General features: G+C 44.5%; 1 protein-coding gene across 6 annotated transcripts in view; it reads left to right on the top strand.

Moving 5' to 3' along the window:
• The window catches only part of GNG12 (G protein subunit gamma 12), a 133,927-nt gene that overhangs the window by 51,118 nt on the left and 57,824 nt on the right, over positions 1–24,985 (top strand). For all 6 annotated transcript variants that reach the window (XR_011487829.1, XM_070467964.1, XM_070467965.1 and 3 more), the window contains exon 2: positions 4,183–4,235. The gene's annotated coding sequence lies outside the window, so the exon portion shown is untranslated. The remainder of the gene's footprint in view (positions 1–4,182; positions 4,236–24,985) is intronic.

Genomic DNA, 24,985 nt, shown 5'->3' on the forward strand with positions numbered 1-24,985 from the left:
GGTTTCTCAAGAGACAGGTCAGGTGGTCTGGTATTCCCATCTCTTTCAAAATTTTCCACAGTTTCTTATGATCCACATAGTCAAAGGCTTTGGCATAGTCAATAAAGCAGAAATAGGTGTTTTTCTGGAATTCTCTTTTTCAGTGATCCAGCGGATGTTGGCAATTTTATCTCTAATTCCTCCGCCTTTTCTTAAACCAGCTTGAACATCTGGAAGTTCATGGTTCACGTATTGTTGAAGCCTGGCTTAGAGAATTTGGAGCATTACTTTAGTAGCATGGGAGATGAGTGCAATTGTGCAGAAGTTTGAACATTCTTTGGCATTGCCTTTCTTAGGGATTGGAATGAAAACTGACCTTTTCCAGTCCTGTGGCCACTGCTGTTTTCAAAATTTGCTGGCATATTGAGTGCAGCACTTTCACAGCATCATCTTTGAGGATTTGAAATAGCTCAACTGGAATTCCATCACCTCCACTAGCTTTGTTTGTAGTGATGCTTCCTAAGGCCCACTTGACTTCACATTCCAGGGTGTCTGGCTCTAGGTGAGTGTGAGTGATCACACCATCGTGATTATCTGGGTCGTGAAGATCTTTTTTGTACAGTTCTTGTGTGTATTCTTGCCACCTCTTCTTAATATCTTCTGCTTCTGTTAGGTCCATACCATTTCTGTCCTTTATTGTGCCCATCTTTGCATGAAATGTTCCTTGGTATCTCTAATTTTCTTGAAGAGATCTCTAGTCTTTCCCATTCTATTTCTTTCTTCTATTCCTTTGCCCTGATCACTGAGGAAGGCTTTCTTATCCCGCCTTGCTATTCTTTGGAACTTGCATTCAAATGGGTATATCTTTCCTTTTCTCCTTTGCCTTTCGATTCTCTTCTTTTCACAGCTATTTGTAAGGCCTCCTTAGACAGCCGTTTTGCTTTTTTGCATTTCTTTTTCTTAGGGATGGTCTTGATCCCTGTCTCCTGTATAGTGTCATGAACCTCCATCCATAGTTCATCAGGCACTCTGTCTATCAGATCTCGTCCCTTAAATCTATGTGTCACTTCCACTGGATAATCATAAGGGATTTGATTTAGGTCATACATGAATGCCCTAGTGGTTTTCCCTACTTTCTTCATTTTAAGTCTGAATTTGGCAATAAGGAGTTCATGATCTGAGCCACAGTCAGCTCCCTGTCTTGTTTTTGCCAACTGTATAGAACTTTTTCCATCTTTGACTGCAAAGAATATAATCAATCTGATTTCAGTGTTGACCATCTGGTGATGTCAACCATTTGGTGATGTAGAGTCTTCTTTTATGTTTTTGGAAGAGGGTGTTTGCTTTGACCAATGTGTTCTCTTGGCAAAACTCTATTAGCCTTTGCCCTGCTTCATTCTGCACTCCAAGGCCAAATTTGCCTGTTACACTAGGTGTTTCTTGACTTCCTACTTTTGCATTCCAGTCCCCTAAAATGAAAGGGATATCTTTTTTGGGTATTCGTTCTAGAAGGTCTTGTAGGTCTTCATAGAACCATTCAGCTGCAGCTTCTTCAGCATTACTGGTTGGGGCATAGACTTGGATTACTGTGATATTGAATGGTTTGCCTTGGAAAGGAACAGAGATCATTCGTTTTTGAGATTGCATCCAAATACTGCATTTTGGACCCTTATGTTGACTATGATAGCTACTCCATTTCTTCTAAGGGATTCTTGCCAACAGTAAATAGCTATAATGGTTGAGTTAAATTCACCTATTCCAGTCCATTTTAGCTCGCTGATTCCTGAAATGTCGACAGTCACTCTTGCCATCTCCTGTTTGACCACTTCTAATTTGCCTTAATTCATGGACCTAACATTCCAGGCTCCTATGCAATATTGTTCTTTACAGCATCAGACCTTACTTCCATCACCAGTCACATCCACAACTGGGTATTGTTTTTGTTTTGGCTCCATCTCTTCATTCTTTCTGAGTTATTTCTCCACTGATCTCTGATAGCATATTGGGCACCTACCAATCTGGGTAGTTCATCTTTCAGTGTCCTATCTTTTTGCCTTTTCATACTTTTCATGAAGTTCTCAAGGCAAGAATACTGAAGTGGTTTGCCTTTCCCTTTTCCAGTGGACCTCACAAATGAGCTCCACTGGAGAAGGGCACATATTAATCAAGTGAATAGTGCATTTGCCTAGTTCCTTTCTACCTCCTCCCCCTGCTGGGACAGGCACAGAGATGTCTGTTGTACAGACTCATTTGAGAATCACATGAAAGTGATAGACTGACTCTTGCCTCAGAAAAATCACAAAGATACAATTTTCCAGATACCCCACATTGCCCTCCTCCTGCACCCCCATCTTGATCATCCAAACAGACCCCCTGGATGCAAAGGCAGTCTTTTCGACCGCAGGCTTGCCTGTGGTTTTTGCATTCCCACCCCAAATTATTTTAATTTGCTAGCACATCCCATAACTCCTCTGTCTGCCATCACTGCTATTATATGACCATGTATCATGGGAACAGCCTTGGGTCACTTGATGGTTATAATTAAAACTGAAAGTAATTATTAATATCTTATTTTGAGCCTTTCAAATTTAATCTGAGAGTATAGTGGCTATAGGCATGGGCTCTGGAGGCCAGCTAAATAGATTAGAATCTCAGCTCTTTTGGTATCTTATTAACCTCTCTGTGCCTCAATTTCCTCATTACAAAAGACCATGATGCTTGGAAAGATGGAAGGCAAGAGAAGAAGGGGGTGACAGAGGATGAAATGATTGGATAGCATCACTGACTCAGTGGACAAGTTTGAGCCAATTCCAGGAGGTAGTGAAGGACAGGGAAGCCTGGCCTGCTGCAGTTCATGGGGTTGGAAAGAGTCAGACATGGCTTTGCAGCTGAACAACAACATGAAGTTATTGTGAGGGTTCATTAAACTCACAAGGGAGCTTGCCAGGGACACACAGTGAGTGCTGTATTGGGTTGGCCAATAAACTCATTCAGCTTTTTCCATAGCATTGCATGGAAAACCCCGATGGATGTTTTGGGCAACCCCGTATCTGCTATTATTATATTATTATTTATGCTAAATGACATCCTGAAATGGGATAATTAATGATGGATTCCTAAGAGCAGAAGAATAGGTGAACAGAATCTCTCCATGCATTTCAGTCACTTTGGAGCCTTGCCAGTACCTACCTGAAGGCCAAGCACAGATTGCCTAGACCTGTGCTGTCTGCTATGGAAGCCGCTAGCTGCTGTGACTGCTGACTGCTTGGACTGCTGCCAGCCTGAGTTGAAATGCGCTGGTTCTTAAAGATTTAGGATGACACACACAAAAAATGCAAAACATCTCAATCATTTTTTATATTAGTTGCATGTTGAAATGATAATATTCTGAATAAATTCATTTAAATAAATATTAAAATTGTCCTTATTTTTGCTTTTTTAATGTGGCTACTAGAAAGAATTTGGGCTTCCTAGGTGACTCTAGTGGTAAAGAACTATACAGGAGATTTAAGAGATGAGGGTTTGGTCCGTAGGTTGGGAAGATCCCCTGTAGGAGGAAATGGCAACCCACTCCAGTATTCTTGCCTAGAGAATTCCATGAACAGAGGAGCCTGGTGAGTTACAGTCCATGGAGTCACAATGACTCGACATAGCACACACACTAGAAAATGTAGAGTTATCAGTGTGGCTTGTGTTTTATTACTGTTGAACAGCAGGGCTTTTGACTCACCATTGTCAGTGAAAGAAAAGGTTGTGATTATCTGAGAACAGGTGACCTTTGTTGGAAAGCCTTGTGTACTCTTCCCATTACCCTTCAGGTCATGCTGGACCATCTGTTTTTTCACTGGTTCCATAAAGGAAGTCAGGACATGGTCCTTGCAGGAGGGAGTGGAGGGGCCAAGGCAAGAGCAACAAACCCGGAAGGCTTCTGCCGAGTTGGAGGGGTTTGGATGAAAACACTACCATTTATAGTTATACTGGCTTTAGACTTTCCAAACTCCCTGAAGGAGATGAGGGAATGTGCTCTGTTGAGGAAGTTGAAATATGTAGGCGAAAAACTCTCCCTATTCCATCAGGAGCCAGAAAAAGCTTTGTTAATCTTTAAAAGAATAAATACTCACCAGGATGGCAGTCGCTGGGATCGAAGGCACACCCTTTCCAAATGTGATTTTCTTACGGGATGCTTGTTTCATTCTATTTCAGATTCATTCCATCACCTAAAACCTGGTGACAGTGGGCCACACAGAGTCTTACTGGTAAGTACTCTTTCATTTTTAAAACAAAGTGACCATCTGACATTATTTTTGAAATGATATTCACACTTCTAAGTTAAATGCACCCTTACTGGTACTATGATTAGATGTCTGTTTATTCATGGCTTTGTTTTTGTTTTGTTTTGTTTTGGCCCTCTGAAATGATTTACAATGTTTCTGGGCCCTAAAAAAAAAAAAAAAAAAAAAAAAACACCAGATCAATCCATGTTCTTTTGCTAGGAACATGGTCAGGGAAAAGATCTATGATTACATGCCAAACACTATTAAAATAAAAACTTTTTTGTAATGAAACTATTTCCAGACCCCTGTTGATGGTCTGCTTGTTTCAAACAGTATCCAAAACAACAAAGTATTACTTCAGCCAAGGAATTCAGACAGTCCCTTGCAGTGTGTTATAATGAAAATTGGCTCATAGCTGTAACTTAATAGCTCTCTTATTGCTGTATATTTTCCTCATATCTCTCCTTAAACCTAAGTGTGATTGTCACAAGATAACAGTTCTCTAGTGATAGAAAACTTCCTTTAGACCTAGGGAAGTAATGTATTTAAGCAAAAAAAACTTCTGAGGCTTCATGTGGCAACTCTCCCTGATATGTGGTATTATTGTTATTTGCGGTGTATTTCAGTTAGTTTTTGCTGTGTAACAAACCTCCCCCAAAATTAACTGCCAGAAATATAAGCCAAAATTTTCTGACTCAAAATAGCACTCTTTTATTTTTTGTACCATAATTCTGTTGGCAATTTGAGGTGGGCCTAGGTGTGTGATTCTTTTGATTTCAGCTGGGACCATTCATGTGTCTTTGGTTAACTGCAGGTCCAGGTCAGCTAGGCTGGGGGTCACCTGGCTATTGGCTGGAGTGATGACAGTGACTGAGACACGTGTCTCAGTGTTCTGCAGGCTCCCCTGAGCTTGTGCGCCTGGCGTTTGGGCAGAGTACCAGGAGAGACAACAGAAGTTTCGAGGCCGAGACTCAGAACTGCCACCACATTGCCTCTACACATTCTGTTGGCTAAAACAAGCTCTGGGGCGATCATAGATTCAAAAGGTACAGGACTAGATTCTGCCTCTTGGTGAGAAGAGCTGCAGAATCACATTGCAGGGAGGACAGAGAGGGGAAGATTTGTGGCCATTTCTGTAGTCCACCCTACAGTATTTATGGAAACATCTGTGATGGAATGAAAATCACCTGGAGGGTGAGAGAGCTCAGGACGTGCTCCCATCTCATAGCTGGCTTTGTGATTTGCCATCTGGGTCAGTTCAGCAGGATCCTGGGTGGTCTTGCTGATACCAGGTCTCCACTCCCATCCTTGCATCACGATATAGAACCACCACACTAGTCATCCTCCAGTTCAACTTTCAGGATGTTACTCTTTTGTTCAGAAGCTGTCACTGCCTCCATGTCATCCAGCACACCAGTCTAGACTTCTCTCTAGTTTCCCTGCTTCCATTATCTGGCCCTGTCCTCTCCCACTATTCCTCTTTTTTCTAGCCAAACTAGCCTGTCTGCCATTTCTCCAACAGCAACCAGTTGAAATAATATTTCACTTGAGGATTGTCCAGAAGATAAAAAAAGAATGATGTATGTGCAAGTGCTTTATCAATCATAAAATGTAGTTAAAGTACATTAACCGACTATGAAACTGTGACCCGCTAGTGTTTTTGAAAGGGGCAGTTCCCTCCTGGAGGTAATCATGGTAGTGATTGAGGAATAGACAATGAATATCCAGTGGTAGAAAGATTAATAATTACAATAGCAATAGTCATAATTAGCATCTACTGTTTATTGAATGCAGACTGTGTGCTAGGCACTTTGCTAACTGCTTCACATAGAATTATTTGAAATTTACAAGAAGTTCATCTCACTCAGTTGCATCTGTATCATAATTGCAACCTGTTCCACTATTGGTGATTTAGTCCTTTGATTTCTTCCTCTTCATTCCCGAGAGAAATAGGTGTTAAAGCTGCTGTCTGCCATTGACAACTTATCATTGTCAAGTACAAGGTGCTATAGAAGTGTCAGCTGCTTTGATTGGTGGGAGAAGTTGGGGAAGGGAGAGCAACCAGCAGTATTAATGAAAGAGTAGGTGTGGGATGTGTAGGAATGGGTAAGAGGGTACCCAGTTGCCCAAGGAAGGATGAAGTGGGGATGGGGAGAGGTTTGCAGGAGGGCGGGAGAGTGGGGGGTTGTCTGAGACATTTGCTGACCTGACAGTTTGGCCCAGGGCTATTCCGGGTCCAAGGCCACCACCTCCTCACCCTGCTCCCTTGGAACTTCCCCATACCAGCCGTCAGAACAAGCAGCATTTGTAAAAATTGTCCTCCACTCACCATCCGACTTGTTACACATCATTTTGATTGCTGTTGATCTAGCATACGTGCCTGTCTTCTTTCAAAGATTTTTGAGGCGATGTCTAAATACACATACAATAAGATCCAGAAAAAGAAGGAAGGGAGGAAACTTGTGGGGAAGGAAAAGTAAGGTGAAGTCAAAGATAAGGTCAGGCACCCAGTTCTTAAGTGAGAAGTCTATACATGCACTAGCAGGTCCCAGGGTCTTTGCCTCTGAGCTTCTGTTAAGTCAGTGCTAGGAAGGCTTACTCAGTTAAGAGTTCTTAGTGGCTTGAGGATAAACACATGCTAGTTACTCAGAAGAAGCAAGGTTAATTGTGATTCTTTTGAAACTTGGAGTAATTTCCCCCAGTGTTTATGAAGTGGGTGCCACAGAAGGTAGCAAACAACCTCCCTCTAGGAATGACTAATAAGGACCGCCCTCGGTGTAGAACTGCAGTGTTGACACCCAAGTGCAGCCCAAGAAGTTTGCTTTCAGTCTGGATGTACATTTCTCTGCTGGCCTTGCTTCATCCAAGTATAAAAGGTAGTATTTTCCACTGGAAAACAAGTGCATACATTCATCCCCACCCCTTCCCCTGTGATCACGTCTGAGACTGTCACGCTTCTTGATGCTGAGCCTGGACAGTTGGCTGTGGACCAGACTTGGCACATGCATTGCAATCTCCTTACCAGCCCAGTTCTGAAAGAATAATAAACAACTTCCTGGGAAGTACTCAGTGAATGTTATTTCTCCCAACTCCAAACCATGCTATGCCCTGACTCAGTCTGCAGAATGGCTTTTTGATACACAGAATTTATATGAACCCTGTCCACTGTGACCTGTGCAGCCCACTGTCCTTGCTCCATGTGTCTCTCTCCTTCCGTTTTGAGCCCTGTGGCTCTATGTCATCTTAGATATCAGGGTGTTCTGTACCTTTGGGGGAACCAGGGCAGTTTAAGAAGCTTATTGGAATACAATTGGTAGACTCCAAGGATGTGTTGGATGGCAGCAAACTGTAAACTGAGCTATATATTGTCTACTTCTAATTTTCCTCTTCCCAACTGTAACTTTAATAAATTTTTGCAAGAGTAATGGGTCTTATTGGTTGGCAGCACTGGTAAGATGAACCAGCAGGAACAGAGGGTGATGTGAGAGTACTGTGTATAAGATGAAAAAATTTTGTCAGAGAGGAGCCCAGAATTCCATGAGGACTGCCCACAGATGGGAATTTCCTTTGGGGCTTTGTTTTACTTTAGATCAGTTTTCTTAGAGTTATTTTGGTTGCAAGGAACAGAAATTCAGTGTAAACTGGTGTTGTGACTTGACAACTAAAATGTCCATGCTGGCATGGACTTCAGGCATGGGTTCAAAAAAAATTATCAGGCTGTCATCCTTCACTCTCTTCATCTCTTGGCTCTGCTTAACTCAGTGAGTGTCATTCTCAGGCAAGATCCCCCTCAGTACCTTGCAGAGGTAGACACTAGCATTACATTTCCATCATCTTCACAGCTGTAGATCTCAGCAAATAGAGAGTGACTCTTTTGCCTTTGTTCTATTAGTATTACCGAAGAGTTCTAGCCCTATTTGGATTCCTTGCCTTAATCTCAGGAGTAGGCAGTAGACAGTAAGCAGCATCTGTTTGGCCAGAGCTTGTTCATGTGTTCCCCAAGAAAGGATGAATCCCACCAGAATCACATGAAGTAGGGTCCTTAGGAAAAAAGGAGGAATGAGGATTTTTTTGTTGTTGTTTCCAGAAGAAGAACAAAAGAGCATGCCAAGAAAATAAAATTTTTAGGTACCAGAGTGTACTGATTTAGAAATTCTTAATGTGGGATCCATTAAGCTTGAAAGGTTAAAAGTTAGATTTGGCTTCAGTTACATTGACTACCTATTCCAAGTTTGGTATCATGATGGAGACTAGCAACAGTGAGCATATGGAGGGAAGGAGGGTGGATGACCCCACTGTGGGGTCAAGTAGGCAGCTTTTGACCTGAGGACCTCATGTTGCATCCTCCAGATCTAGATGATTAACCTGAAGACAATGGGCTTCAGTGGATCTGTAATCCATTGAATGAATCAATGAATGGGCTTCTATAATTATTTGCAAAGTGGTGTGTGGTACTTTTTTTTTTTAAACTGGAGAAAAGGATCATGCTTCCTTCATTTTTTTTTTTTATGGGACTCCCCAGCTCCCTACTGCTTAAGAGCCAGTACTTCAGACTTGCTTGAATTATTTTAGATTTGGCTAGCTTAATCCTATGTGTTCGTTTCTTTTCTTGGCTAAACTGGTAGAGTTTAGCATCCATGATAAACACAGCTCCTTATGGAGCAGACACGGTGATGTCAGTGGCTGAGTATGTTGCATCAAATTGCACGTTGAGGTTTTTAGGAATGTATGTAAACTTATCACAGTCGTAGTTGCCACTTACCTAATACTTACTCTGGTGCTCACCCCATGCTAAGTGCTTTACATGCATTTTCTGAACTGTGCATTTATGCATGTGACTGCAATTCTGTGAACCTCGGGTGTGTAATGGTACCACCTTCTAGAACCAGCTCCTCCAGCTGTCTCTGGATTTTTCCCTCTTCCCCATGTCTTCTTGTGGGGGGTCTGCGTCTCTCCATGCCGCACCCACAGATGATAGAATCCTAGAATCCTGAGATTGGAGGAGACTGCTGAGATCAGGCATTTCAGTGGTTTTCAAACTCAGCTCTATTTTTCTAGCTCAGGGACTCCTGAGAGTAGAGGATGGGAAGGTCCTTCACCCTGTTGCGTCTCAGTCACCACTGGCTGCTGAGAACCACTCATCTGGGAATGCAGAGTCCAGGGTTCCATGTGAGACTTGAGATTGAGTCCAAGCTACTACTCTGCTCACCTACCTGTGTGACTCTGGGAAAGTTGCCTCACCTCTCTGAGCCACAGTTTCCTTTCCTGTTAAAGGGGGTGATAATGCCTGCCCCATGGCGCTGTTGGGGGCCTGGATGAGGTCACATCTTTAAAGTCCTCGTCCCCAGTGCCTGACACACAGGTAGCGATGCAGAGGTTAGCTGTGACTAAGATGCAGCGCAACACAGCTTGTGAAATGTAATTAAGACATAGCTTTATTCTTGTCTCTCACTGTGCCTTTAAAGTTGATTCACTGGGATGTGTTTCTGTTTCCTGATGAGAACTTGATCAGGCTTGTGATGTTTCTGGTTACTCTTAGATAACAAAGAGTCCTACATTCAGTCCTTAATTCATGTCCAACTCTTTGCAACCCTATGGACTGCAGCACACCAGGCTTCCCTGTCCATCACCAGTTCCTGGAACTTGCTCAAACTCATGTCTATTGAGTTGGTGATGCCATCCAACCATCTCATCCTCTATCGCCCCCTTCTCCTTTTGCCCTCAATCTTTCCCAACATCAGGGTCTTTTCCAATGAGTCAGCTCTTTGCATCAGGTGGCCAAAGTATTGGGGCTTCAGCTTCAGCATCAATCCTTCCATTGAAAGTCCTATGGTTTCTTTAACTGACACACAGGCACTCATGCACACACACGTAAGTACCCATCCTTTATGGGAATTGAAAATGCTCACTTTAGTCTATGTATGGTCACTTTTCACTCCAAGAGGAGACTTCCTCAATCTTGCCCATCAGTCAGGCCTGCCCCGGTGAAGCAGAGAGAAAGGGAAGTTCTTTTCTGACCACTGTTGTCAGGCCTGGTGCTGGGTTCTCTGAGCCTGGCTGGTGGGTGGATGGACTCTCTCGCTCTTCTGGCTGCTTCTGAGGCAGCCCAGGGGACTCCCCGAAGGACTCCCCTGCCAGCACTCTCCATCTGGATCTCCCAGGATTCAGGCAGTGCCTCTCCTGCTGTCTGCTACCATCCTCCAGCACCTTCTGGTTCCCATTCAGACTCTCACTTTGGGGTTCACTCATCCTCAGTGTGAAGCCCTGGTGGGTGGAATCTGTTTCAAGGAGGCCAAGGCTGACATTCCTGATGCCCTTTAACCTCCCATCAGGGGAGGGCGCGAGCAGGCGCTTTCTTTTCCTCTGTCACCTTATGTCTCTTCAGCACCCCCCCCCCCCCGTTGTGGTTCCTCGGGTGGGTGTCACGTACCAGTCCCCAAACTCCTTAGACACGTATCAGGCCCGCCACATGTTGCCTTTGAAACTCTTGTCTCCAAGAGAAAAGTGTACTCCTACCACCCTCAGGGAGGGTGGGAATCAGAGCATTAGCAGGAATCGGCCCCACAAAATCCTCCATCACTTTCCACTGTCCTGAACCTGTTTATATCCTCCTTGTGGACCTTTGAGCCAGCTAGGTCAACTTCTTAGAAATTTCCATGTAACGGTCTGGCTCCTGGCTTTGGAATTTCCCATCTGTTGAATTGTGTTGCCTCAATGGAAACTTCCACTTGAGCATCTTATTATATTAACTGTTGGCCCAGTTCAGGGAACTCTTCTTCCTTCAGCCTGTGCTTGAAAGCTGTCCAGTCATGGGAACCTCCCTCTTCCCTCCCTCCCAAGCATCCCATTCTGACTTTCAGATGCTTGAAGTTGTTGGAAAGATGCTGTTCCCTTGAAGCTGAGCCTGGGTCCCCATAACATTCCCTTTAATGGGATCAGAACTGTGTGCGTGAGGCTCATCTGAGAAAATCTGCCTGGGCTCAGGGATTCGAGGGGCAGCCAGGCTTGCACCCACACTCCATTCTCTAAGCCCAGTGGGAAGCCGCTGACCTCATCTCTGGGTCTTTTCCCCGTACTGTCACACCAAGGTGCACTTGACTTAACCCCAACAGAAAGCGAGTATTGGGAAACTCTGTTCAAGCATCATTTCTCATGCTCATGACCCTAATATCTTTTCTCTTGATCTGAGAGCTGATCTGTTGGGCTCCACGGGGGCATCTTGATCGGGGTCCATCCACAGTTTATGAACTCTCCACATACAAGCCTTGCAGAACGTGTCCTACTGCCCTCCCGAACACCCCTCCCCACTTTCTTTTGCAGTTTTTCTCTTATGTTTAAGTATCCTTTGGACTCAGCTGCTGGTCTGCCTTGTCCAGCCCCAGCGTGTGGAAGGGTCTCTCTTCCAGGTGCCCTTGTGCATCGTGAGCAACTTGGGCCACTGTGATGGTGGATCCCACAGCGGGCAGGTCACTTTATGTTTAGATTCCCACCCCGAGGTGAGGGCAGCATCTCAGATGAGCAAGTGACAGGTGCTAGCAAGACGCTTTGATCAGCTAAAGGGAAGGAAGTCACTTTGAGGATGTCAGCCTAAGAAAATATTAAATGCATTTTGGGTTGTTCCATGATGGACTGGTTTTCCTGGCCAGTCTCAATCTTACATATCCAGATGTGAACCTGGTTTCCGTCCTCGTGTTACTTTTCATGGCTGTCTACAAAGCTGGTGAGCTGTAGCTCCGCTCCCTTCCCCCCCCACTGCCCTTGGGTCCCCTCTCCTGCCCCAGATAACATTGGAGACAGAGACCCAGAGGGCATAGCTGATCTAGCCTAGCACTGCTCACCTAATCTTCTTCTCTTGGCCTGAAAGAATACACACACACACACACACACACACACACACACATATATATACATATATGTATATATATAGGGCCACTGAAAAATCTAGATATGTAAAATAGCTAACAGGCTGTCACCTAAAGCAAGCTTTCTATTTACGTATTTTACAGTAGGAAGTAACATAGTATAAGCCGATAGACTAGATTTCAGACCATTCCTCAGCCACTTGACCTGCTTTGAGCACAGTGATTTAGCATCTTTGAGCCTGTTTTTCCTTATCTGTTAAATGGGGATAATGATAGTTGCCTTACAAGAGAGCTGTATTAGAGAAACCAATGCATGTAATGAGTTCAGCACAACGGCTTGCCACATGGTATATATTCAATAAATGCAATATTACCATTGTTTGCATTTGACTATTGTGATGATTTCTAAAAAAATTTTAAAGCCTTGAAAAAAGTATCAGTTCTCCAGCAGTACTTGGGCAAGTCACTCTTTTAAGTCTTAGATTTGACATTAATAAATGGAGGATAACCCTCCACAGGAGTATTGAGAGGATTAAGTGAAATAATCTGTAGGAAATGCCCAGCACAGCCCTGGCATATAGTAAGCACCCAAAAAATAATGGCCATCATTTCCCCATCCCTTCATTACCTCCATTGTACGGATAAGAATTTGCAGAACCCTTTATTCCTTGTGGTGAATGGCTTCACGAAGACACTTTTATATATAAGAAATCTTTCTCACTGTTTTGTTCAAAAAAGAACAGGAACATTTAGTCACTGGCTTGCTTGTAAATACCAAAGTGTAGCATGTATGAAAGCAGGCTACGTAACTAAACCAAACAGCTTTCCAGTTTTTTAGGCTTCACCTCCTTTCCTTGTTAAGTCTTGGGTAAGTGATTTTGTCACTAGATTAGGAGAAGTTTACATATTATTTTTACAAGTCCTGTGGAACTATGCAAACATAGCTATATTTAACTAGATGCTGTAAATTCAGATCAGTTTATTTTGTGCTCTTTCAATAAAGATGCATAGTAGGCACCTTCATGGCACCCAAAGAGGACTTGGAAGGGGACATGGAGGAGAATACAAGGCCTGAGCTATAACAAGAAGACCCAAACTAGGGGTCAGGGTTTGGTCAGGAAGATGGAGAGCTGGCCTCAGTGGAGCGGGGATCCCTGACTAGGAGCTTTGCTCCTGACACAGGACGGAGTGGAGATCCCTGATGGGGGGCTTTGCCCCTGTCACAGGATGGAATGAGGATTCCTGCCGGGGAACTTTGCTCCTGATGCAGGGCAATGCCTGCGCTCCACGGAGCAGCCAGTCCCTAGGGCCCTCCTGGAGCAGTGGGCAGTCCTGAGCCGGCAGGGCTCCTGTCTCCTTGCTTTTTACTGACCAGTGCACTTGTGGCACCAAATAGCAAGTTTGCAGGAAATAATGATGACATCAGTATTTATTGGGCTGATTTTGAAGTTTGTGTCACTCGTGCTTGGATACCTTTGATGAAAGAATCATCCCAGTGAACAGGACACCTGCTCATAGGTTGGGTCTGAGTAACTCGCCCTTGCAGACGGTTCGGCAATCAGTGATCTTCCTGTCTGATCTTCACTGATCAGACAGTTCAGTACAATGATCTTCCCTGATATGGAAACTTGAAATGTGGCCAGGAAGCTCGAGAGAGAGGGGAGGAACGGGTAGGGGACCAAGCAGCGGGGCCACTTGGGTTGGTGGGTCAACAAGTGTTTATGGAGCATCTCAGGCAGGATTAAGCGGAGAGTAGAACCGAACCTCTTGCCCTCTTCCTTGCCCCGCTCCATGACCCACTCCCTGAGGCAGGGGCTGAGCCATGTGGCCTTAGAGAAATCTCCCGTTGCCATTCTGTGGACAAGGTTCTTGGGAACCCCCTGCCCGCATATCCTCAACTTGCTGGGCCCATGATGGAGCTGCTGGCATCATGAAGCTTAATCCTAAGGATCTCTCACTGCAAAGACTCCTTCTGACGTCCTATTGCACATGTGCTGTTCCTAATTTCACATTCTTTTCTTCAAGAGGTTCCCAAATTGTATAAAACTCAGGATTCACAAAAAAGTGGACCTGTCCCCAGACCTGGGAGAACGAGCACACACTCTGGGTCTTTCCCTGCGCCCAGTTTCACCTTCACCAAGATGCTGAGATTCCAGTTTGCTTCTCCCTCAGGAACAGGCATCCCAGGTGGCCCTAGTGGTAAAGAACCTGCATGTCAATGCAGGGGACGCTAGAGGTGTGGGTTCGATCCCTGGGTCAGGAAGATCCCCTGGAGAAGGAAATGGCAACCCCCTTCACTATTCTTGCCTGGAGAATCCCATGGACAGAGGAGCCTCTGGGCTACTGTCCACAGGATCACAAGGAGTCAGACACAGCTGAAGCAACTTGGCAAGAAAGCAGGAGCCGGCTTTGCCCCCATGTGTCCTCTGCTGTGGCTAGACCCAGCCAGACCTGAGTTCCCAGGAGGAGCTCCTAACCCCGTGAGTGAGGGGGAGGAAGCCCCAGCCACTGATTGCCGTCTGAGCTGCTTCCTGGCCACCAGACACCCTCCCTCGGGTGGAAAGGTCCCACCATCCCTGCAGGAAGGCAGGCCCTCCTGTGGCTTTATGATTGCTGGGAAGGCCCTGAAAGGAGCCAGGCAAGAGGGAGCCAGCCCTGCATGAAGCATCAGCTGGCTGGATTAGGCCTGGTGGAAGATTCTCCTTCAAAAAGAAAAAGAGAGAATATTCTTGAAACTGTTTCAACCTTGGCAAAATCATAACTCTCACATCAAGCTTTGGGAGAATGGGCCAGCCAACCTACAGGACTGTGCTGACCACAGTCAGCTCGCTCTCAGCAGTGATCATGTATGTCCCATTCCTTAGTCTGCACAAGGGCTGGAGTGCTTTGCTAATCAGTCAGGGCTAAATGTACTGGGAAGGAGAGAGAGGAGGGGAAAGGCCCTTTTTGTATGTGAATATCTTTCTACCACTGTGCAAAAGGGTATCCAAATTTGAAAATAATTTTCTCTTTTCAGTCAAATAGTGGCCAACTTCGCCCCCTGGTGGATAAGTAGATAACTGTATAAAATGAGCTATCATGCACATTGTTACGGCTGATATCTGGAAATTGTCAGCCTGTGATGAGTTAGGACACTGAAAGGAGCTGGGTCTCTAAGGTTTGGGGAATGAGTTTTTTGTCTTGAAACAGTTATTCTAAGCTTCGGTTAGATTTTTAAAAAAATCTTTAGAAAGTAAAATGGTTAAAATGCCACTAGGTTTAAGGGACAAGGACCTATTAAAAACTGCAGTGGACTTTTTTGCCAAAACTCTGCCACTGGTGCTGGTTATGGCAAATCCTTACCAGTCTGTGGGCTTCTTTTACTTCTTGAGATTGTGACAGAGACCTAACACCAACCAGAAAATATGAATTTCAACCACTAACTGGATATCTATTAGTGATCTTGACTTGCAAACCTGCTCACTGCTGCCCACATTGATATCTTTTGCTTTAGTCCTGCTAGTTAAATTATTTGCTTCAGTTCATTTATACTTAATTCTTACAGTTGCCAGAAAGTCACAGTTGCGCTAACCGGTGATAGTTATTTCACTATTTCCTACACCTCTTTATATAGTCTTAGAGGTAAAACGCAGAACAGATTTAGAAGGATAATGGCTGAAATATAAAAACCTTCCCATATATGTCGTTTTATGTTGAAATATGATTTTATCTTGTCACCTTTCTCAGTCCTCTGTAAGTTACTCAGCTGCTTTTAATTGCCAGAACTGACCTGATTATTTAGCTTCTATTGTAACTTCAGTAACAAGAGCTTTCATAATTGAAATCTCATCAGCTGTCCTTTGTCCACCAAGTGTAGTTTGTGTCCCTGGCAAATGTTTATCATCTCCATTGTCCTGGATCTCCATGCCCCAAGTGGAGGATACAGCCATAGTGTTTATATTAATAATGTTTTTAATAGTTGTCTTTTTTTTCCTTTCTCTGCTCTCAGAAACCCTTAGATGCACTTAAGATTTGAAGGCCGGGCATTGTAAGAGATTGTTTATTACTCATGCATCAAATTAATTGCCTTCTTGGGGCTGTTTTTCCTCAAAAGGAAGATGTGAAAGGAAAAGAATAACCTTGTAGGTTATTATAATTTTCTCAATATTTGATAGAGTTTTCTAATGATTATTGATCATATGTGTATATATATTGTCTAATTTTTTAACCTCATGTAAGTTTTATGTAAGAAAAAAAAATTTTTTTGGTGGTATCATCTGTTTGCTTTTTCCCCAGCTATATGGAAATCAATTGTCCTAAGCACCAAATAGGAATTGCTTAGTGGTTGAGGTGGGGATTATATTTTCCCGGGTGGCACAGTGATCAAGAATCTGCCTGCCAATGCAAGAGATGCAGGAAATGTGGATTGGATCCCTGGTTCAGGAAGATCCCCTGGCACAGGAAATGGCAACCCACTCCAGTATTCTTGCCTAGAAAATTCCATGGACAGGGGAGCCTGGTCGGCTACAGTCCGTGGGGGTCGCAAAGAGTTGGACACGATAGAGCACACATTCACATACACATGTACTTGCCGCAGAATTAATTGCTGTGAGATTCCTCTAGTTTCTTGCTGTTTGACTCACTGTGACAAAGCCCAGAGGAGGGAATGGGCCTGGGAGCTGGACTTCCTCCTGACCGAGCCTCACGCATAGCACAAGCTGGTTGCTTTTCTTTCCTTGCCCATGGTTTCAACCACCACCCCAGTTATTTGAGGGGAGATCACACACACACCCAAGCTTTCTTTATTCCCGGCCATCACACACGCACACACGCACACACATCTGCCTACCTTTATTCCTGGCCAACACGCACACACACCCCCCTGCCTTTCTTTATTCCTAGACATCACACACACACACACACCCTCACCTACCTACCTTCCTTTATTCCTGGCCATCACACACACACACATACCCCTACCTTTTTTTTATTCCTGGCCATCTGTCCTGTTTCCACTGTTGAAACTGGCCATTAATCTAACATTGAGACAGCCTGATTCATTAATGATTCCTTGATATTCAGATAATTGCAAGGCCGAGCAACATCAGAGTGGTTTGTAAGTTCCCTCTAATTTCAGGGCATTTTCAAGCTGTCATTATTACTCACAAATGGCAGCCCTCTCAAGTTCAGGCTCTGCTGACCAGGAAGGAGAAAGTCAGACTCTAGAAATGTGTATTTGAACTTGGTCCATCTGGGGTTCATGTTTTGAGTAAAGAGCAGGTTTTGCAGACATTTGGAGGATCAAAGTGATAGTGCCATGGGGTGAAAGTGGAGAGGCTCCCCTTTTGTGTGTCCTGACTGCAGGCACGCCGGTCTGTGTCTGTCTCCAGGCTCTTGCCTGCTCCACCACGAGCACCCCCTTCCATCACCTGATACTGGGGTATTTCATCGCCCTTGTATAATGTGTTACCATACTTATTTTTTCCCCACAAGAGCTTGATGTCAGCATGTAGAAGAATATTGGCACAGAGCAGACACTCTGAAGACTTGTTGAGTGAATGAAGGAACACACAAACTAAACAGGGAACAGATGAACGAACAGACACATTTATTCTGGGTCAGTCACGAGAGGAACAGCACTCTTTGTAACCATAATTTAAGATGAAGTCTATTGAAACAGTGCAATGTTAGTTTTTGTCTCCCTAAATTAAAATATATCTTATAATATGCCAGTTATCAGCTGTGGGATTGCAGATTGACAGGAGTGTCTTGGAAAAAGTTGTTAATATATCCTTAAATATACAAATGAATGGAGAAAGGTCAATAGATAGTTGATAGGAAGAAAGAGAAAGAGCTGCATTTTGGAACTGTAGCAAAATTATACAACTTCCCAAGATTCTGCAATCAGGAAATGCCTATGTAAAATGAAATCTTTCTGAAATCATTAAAAATTATGTGTATTTACTTGTGTGGGCTAAAAGTGCAAAGCCTAAATCCATCTGATCGGGAAGAAAAGAGCTGAACTAACCCAAACTGAGAAGCATTCTATAAAGTAACTGGCCCTTTACTCATGGCTAATTCATATCAATGTATAACAAAAACTACTGTAATGATGTAAAGTAATTAGCCTCCAACTAATAAAAATTAAAAAAAAAATATATATCAATACTGTGAAATACAAAGAAAGACTTAGGAATTGTCCCAGATTATAGGAAACCAAAGGCCTCACAGGTGGCGCTAGTGCTAAAGAACTGTCCTGCCAGTGCAGGAGATATAAGAGACACAAGGTCATGTAGATCCGCTAGAGAAGGGAATGGCAACCCACTCCAGTATTCTTTCCTGGAGAATTTCATGGACAGAGGAGCCTGGAGAGCTACAGTCCATGGGGTCACAAAGGATCGGACACAACTGAAGCAATTTAGCCTGCACGCAGAGATCTAACAGTTGAGTGACTGTGTAGAATTTTGGGTTTTCTTTTGCCGTAAAGGACTTTATTGGGACAATTGCTGAAATCTGAATGAGGTTGTAGATTGGATAACAGCAGTGTATTAACTGTAGTGAGGTTATTTAAAAGAACTCCTTATTTGTAGAAAATACACAGGGAAGTATTTCAGGACAAAAAACATTCTCTCTCCGCTTCCCTGCCTCAGAGGGAGTGTGCAGGGATTAAAGTAAATTATAAATGTTGACGTTTGAGGAATCCAAATCAGGGTGAAGGGGATCAGAGAATTCTTCGTACTGGTCCTGCAACTTTTCTTTAGGTCTGAAATTATGTCAAAATAAAAGTTTTAAAGCAGGATGCTTGTGAAGAATTTATAATCACTTAGGGAAATGACATTGCTGAAAAGAAATAAAACGAAATTACATAATAGAGTATGATTTCAGCTACCTTAAAGACTCATAGAGAAAAGAGTAAAAGGAAATATAGCAACGTGTTAGCTTTTGTTATCGTATATCCATGTTAATGTAGTTCCCACATTTTTCTATAAACAGCGTGCACTTCTTGAAAAATAAGGAGAAAACAAGATTTCTTGTTTTTGGATATACACATATTTGGACTTACCGCCACGCACCTCATTCTTAGAAGGGCACCATATATGTATGGATATACACATATACATACACAGACTTTTTTAAACTTTTGTTTTTCATTTCTGATATTTCAGCTTCTCTGGTGACTCAGTGGTAAAGAATCTGCCTGCCAATGCAGGAGACACAGGAGATGCGAGTTTGATCCCTGGGTCAGGAAGATCCCCTAAAGGAGGAAATGGTAACCCACAGCAGCATTCTTGCCTAGAAAACCCCATGGACAGAGGAGCCTGGTGGGCTACAGTCTGTGTGGTCACAGAGAGTTGGACACATCTTAACTGTTGAGCTCAAACATGAGCAATGATATTTCAAAGGAAATCCTGTATTGAGCAGTAGCTGAAATAAGATGACCTCTTAAGCTTTGTCTAACCCTGAAATTCCTGGCTCTTCTTTCCAGTTCTTTGGAAGTCAGCACCTCGGCAGTCCAGACAGGGTGCTAGATACCAAGTGTGTAGGATGGAAAAGCTACCCAGGCCCCTCAGAAAGGCCAATCAGTGATTACGATCCCTTGCTAGGTACTATAGGAGCATAGCAGCTCTTAAAATGGGCGGACCTGGCTTGGGGCAGGGATGGTGGTTGTACAGGGCAGGGATGAATCTTAGACCTAGAATTTTAAGTGAAATCTTGCCATTTGGAAAAGGATAGCAGAGCATTGTGGGCTAAGCATTCTTATGTGTCTAGCATAGTCTGCACTCTGGCCCACTAGCATGTCACTCTGGAGACCCTGGCTGGACAGGTGAGAGTTTTACAAAACCCAGGAAGCTCCAGGTCCCACAGGGTCTGCTTTCCCAGGTGTTGGAGGAAGTGGCCCCACTGCAGGAAGCAGGGGGAGGTTTGTGTGGCTCTGGAGCCAGGCTCTTGGTGAACCTGAGGCCTCCATTTGCAGAATCACTGTTGGAGTTTGCCTGATGGCTCCCACCAAGAAAGCAGATGCTGCATAGATACCCAGGGAGGATAGAATAAAGGAGATGGCTGAACCATGTTGAAGAGTTTGCTGATCTCTGATCTACTCAATGGAATTCCTGGAACCTACTTTATTTGTTTGGTATCAGACCCTTCTGCAAGGGGTCAGGTCTGCTCATGTGGCCTTACAGTGTCTGTAGTCCCAGAGTTACCCCCAGAGCAGTGTTGTGGTTGAGAAATGTTTTTCTTGAGAAATATGTTCCCTGGACAGTAACTATTCTTTGAGCCATTCATTTGCTTGGGCACATTGTCCTTTCCAGTTCTTAGAGCCTGGGGCCACCCAGTACGTAAGTATTTGTTAAGCCACCACGTAACTAGATCAATCAGAGGCAAAATAGTGGTTAAGAATCCTACACTTGGGTTCGGCTGGAAGCTTCTCCATTTGTCTTGGAAACTTTTAACCATTTTAGGGCATGATATTTTTACTTGTATTACTTTCATATTTCCATAGTTTGTTAAGGACTGCATGAGTTGATATTAATTCAGGATATAATATATATAGTGTTTGATTCCTACCAGTTATTATTAATAAGCATTGGTTAGCACAGTACATGAAGAGAAAGCACTGGATTCTTGGTCAAGTGACCTGCTTTCTAGTCTAAACTCCAAAAAGTCCTAGAAGTAAAGAGAAACAGAGCTGGAAAGAGGCCCTAGAAATTTTTTTAGCATCTAGTCCAGCAGCCTCATTTTCAGAAGCTTAGAGAAGTATAATGAACCTTGCAGAAGGCGTATTAATCACAGCTTTCATGTCCTTTCATTCATTTTTAAAGCAAGACTAATAATCGCAGAGTAAGCCCCTAATTTCTGTTAACTAGTGTTGTCACGTTGATTCTCGGTTTTATTATCTTCCTGTCCCATTGGTCTATGAAGATAGGCTTGTCCTCTTTGCGCATTGTCCTGTCCCCACTCTCTGTACACAGTAGGTGCCCAACCTGTGTTTGTTGAACGACTGAAGGAAGCATCTTGCTGAAGGCAGGATTTAGGCAGAGTCTGAATCAGAACCATGCCCTGTTTCTAGGGTGCAGACCCCTTTCCCTTTAACTTGAGGCAAGCTGCTTCATTTTTCTGGGCTTCATTTCTCTGCGCACCTTGGATTTGATCATCAGGTCCCTCCTGTGGTGAGAAGGGGTGTCATCTGCCGGCCTTTCACAAAGACCTGTGGTTGTGTTCTTGGATGGCCACTAGGTGGCGGGGTTGGCCAAATAGCAGACAAGGGGTGGGGGTGGGAAACGGGATTGATGGCCCTACCGAGAGAACAGTAGGAGTGATCTGATACCCTTATGCTCTTGGATGAGGTGGGAGGCTTGCCTTGAGAAGGAGGCGGGGATCCCAGTGTTTGCGTGCGTGGACTTAGGAGCCAAGTGTGGGTTAGCTCTGCTCCTACCAACTAGACATCCTGAAACTCCCCCCGGGGCCCTTGTTTCAGTGATGTCATGCATATAGCATGCTCAGCGCTTCTCCGGGGTAGAGGAGGAGCTCTGCGAGGTTGGCAGCGAGGAGTCTAGTTTTTGATACCATGAAACACCACTTTTCTGTTCCCTGCCAAGCCAAGTAGATGGGCCTGAGAAGCCTTTGCAGAAGTCTGTGCCTTGCTCCCTGTTTCACAAGCCAGAATTTAAAATAGCCCCTTAAATGGAAAAGTGGATGGCATGTCAGTATCAGGTTAAAGGGAAGCCGGAAATATTTGGAGGGGCATCAGAACTCCTGAGAGAGTCCCTATGGGACTTACTCAACACAAAACACAGTGTTTTGTGCATAAGTGGAGCTCAGAGGGGAAGGGCATGGTGGGGGATAGTGACAAAACACCCTTTGCTCAAGTTGTTCAAAGAAAGGATTTCTTTGTTTCCTGGACTTTTATTCAGATCTGAGTGTCTTATTTTTAAAATAGTTTGGGGAGAATCTCCTAGGAATAACAGTGACTAGCATTTGTTATGTAACTTACTATGTGCAAAGTATTGTGCTAAACACCATACATTCATTATTCTATTTAATCCTTACAGCAACCCTATGAGGTTGCTTGGGTTATCATGCCCATTTTATTGATGAGGAAATTGAGGTGCAAAGAGTATAATAATAATAGCAAACAGATACTGCCTACTTACTGGAGATCAGAAGTTACTCTGAGTGCTTTAAGTACCGTCCTTATAGTCCTCTAAGTCAGATGCTATTATTACCTTCATTTTACAGAGAAGGAAACAGGCAGAGAGAGGTTATGTAACCTTGCCAAGGTCACACAGGGAGTGAGTGGAAGTCAGAATACAAACCCCAACCCACGGGATTCCAGAGTTGTTGGTTTGTTTACCATTGCTCTGTGCTGCTCCCACAATACATTGTATGCAGTAACAGCTTGATAAGTGTTTGTTGGGTTGAACTCTTCCACTCAGACTATAATTAGCCAACACAGAGAAGACTCCTTAAGGAAGAACTATACCGTCGTCATGCTCCGACCCAAAAACCACATCGGCCTCCATTATGGGATATATATGCAGCTCCATGTGCTGGATTTTGCTCCTGACTTTTTGTCAGTAATAGGGTATTCTTCCACTGGAACAGTGAGGAAAACTCTGTCATCGTGACATGTCTCCAGGAAGCACTTCCACAGTGCATCTCAGAGCACTTTATCTGCTTCACACTTTTCTGGCAAGCATTTCTTGGCCTTGTTTGTTCTGCTAGAGTGGTGTCCAGCCACATCTCATTAGCCTCAAAAGGCCAGAGGGTTGCAGGGTGTCAAGCCAGCCCTGCACACACGGCCGTGTGCGCGTAGGGCACCCAAGCAGGCCTGCTTCCCTGACCTGACCCCTGGCTGGCGCCGGGGGATGTGAGCAGCAGAGGGGACCTGCTGCCTCTGTTAGCGAGCTGGCCGCTGAGACCAGGCAGTGTTTTTGATTGTCATGGTGCCAGTGAGGTCTGAGAAGGGACAGGACCCGGGCCTCTTAAATCATTCTCTGGGTATAATAATTCAGTCCCAGGGGTTTGGCTGCTTGTTTTTTTATGCGTGTGTCACTGAAATAGGAAACCCGAAAGAAGTTAGACTAAAATCTCCTCCTCAGACCTGTGACTCTGCGCACGGAGACTTGTTTATGGAAGCGTCCGTCTGCTGCTGCTTCTCTGTAAGTGAACTGTGCCATCTGGTATCTTCTCAGAACTTCTCAGCATCTCTGAGGGTGGGGGTGGGGGTGAGCTGTAGGCCTCAGGTTCAATCTTTTCAAGGAAAGCAATGCTTCTCTCTCTGAATATTTCTCCCTCAAAACAGATTTTTTTTTTCTCCACTGTGACAAAAATTGTGCATGTCAGAGGAGACAGGGAGAGTTTGGAACTGTCGAGGGGGGGGTGATGGTCCCCAGAGCAAGGTCCCCAGGCAGGCAGAGGTGGAAGTTTGAGAGCACAGGTAGAAAGGCTCCCATTTGCATTGCTCCATTGTCTCCACAACTTGTCACCTTCCGGCCATGTCGGTCCTTCGCTCACCTTTCCAAGTTGCAGTTGGAAGTGGGTGGATGTCTGCTGTGTCTTTAAAGAGCTAAACACTGGACATGTGTGAGGCAGGGGAGGTGGAAGTGAGAGGCCAAAGGCGATGCTGGGCTCCTGTGGGTGTTTTCCCCTCTCCTGTCTGGAGCAGCACTTCCTGCGTGTTCTCACGTAGGAACATCATATCAGGGTAGGGAGAGAGATGCCCACAGCTCCAGGCCCTGGATGGTCAGGCCCTGCTCGGCCACCTGGGGCTGGGGCACCCCTGAACCTTAACCCAGGGGTGCTGCCTGCGAGGCTCTGAGCTACAGGATCAACTCCCTCAAAGTCATCATCAGATTACCCCTATGCTCATTATCCATGACTCTTAATTTACCAAACCCTTTTGCGGCCAGAAGTTGGAAATTCAAGGCAAGTCTTGAATTTTAGAGATTCTGAGGTCCAGACCCTTCGTGGGACTTTTGAAAAAACTGAGGGTCAAAGAGGCTTGAGCTGGGTCACCTTGTTGGCATCAGAACCATCCTTGTGCACACGTAACTGTGGGATCAGTGTGAATGAGGAGGCATGACATCACACACACATGCATGTGTGCACACGTTTACATCAGTACATACACATATACACACCAGGTCCAACAGGGCTACACTTCTTCTCTTAAAGTATCAGGTTTTCATATCTTATTCTAATGCAGTGTTTTACAACCAAATAGAAATTTTAAGCCACATGGCTATACCAAGTTGCCTACAGCTCAAACCCATTCCCCATCCTGAACTGTCATTTGTTGTCAGGCTGTTTCTAGTCTGAGACGCCCCTGTTATTCCACAGTGAATTATTGCAGTACCCTCCCAACTGGTCTTCTTGAGTCCAGCCTTGCCTTTCGTACCAAAGAATGTAGCCAGAATGGGCTTATTATAAACTACAAACCTGCTCATGCTACTCCTTTTTCCTTCTCTCTCCGTGCCCCTTGGATTAACTAGCTCCTCTGCTACATTCAGGTGTGGCATGAATGTTCCTCTGGGGGACCTTCCTGACTCAGCACGTCTGGTCTGGGCATCCCTGTCGTACCCTCTCCATTACCTCTCCTAACCCTGACCACATGGTCTGGAAGTTGTCTGTTTTTCTCCCCCTGCCCTGCAGATGCAAAGCCCCTTAGGATGGTGGGCCTGTTTGATTAATGTTTGTGGCCCCAGAGCTGGCACAAGCAGCAAGAGCATTCAGTACACACTCGGCACCTTCACATCTGCTGCTTGAACTTCAGTTTTTGCTTTATTCTCCAATGCCTGCCTCTGCTGCTTGTTCTTTTAAATGCCTTAGCATCTTGGTGGTATCAGGGCTCTCCTATAAATAAACAACAACTTACCACTAGTGATGTCC

This window comes from Odocoileus virginianus, chromosome 5, assembly GCF_023699985.2.
Source record: "Odocoileus virginianus isolate 20LAN1187 ecotype Illinois chromosome 5, Ovbor_1.2, whole genome shotgun sequence".
Classification (NCBI taxonomy): Eukaryota; Metazoa; Chordata; class Mammalia; order Artiodactyla; family Cervidae; genus Odocoileus; species Odocoileus virginianus.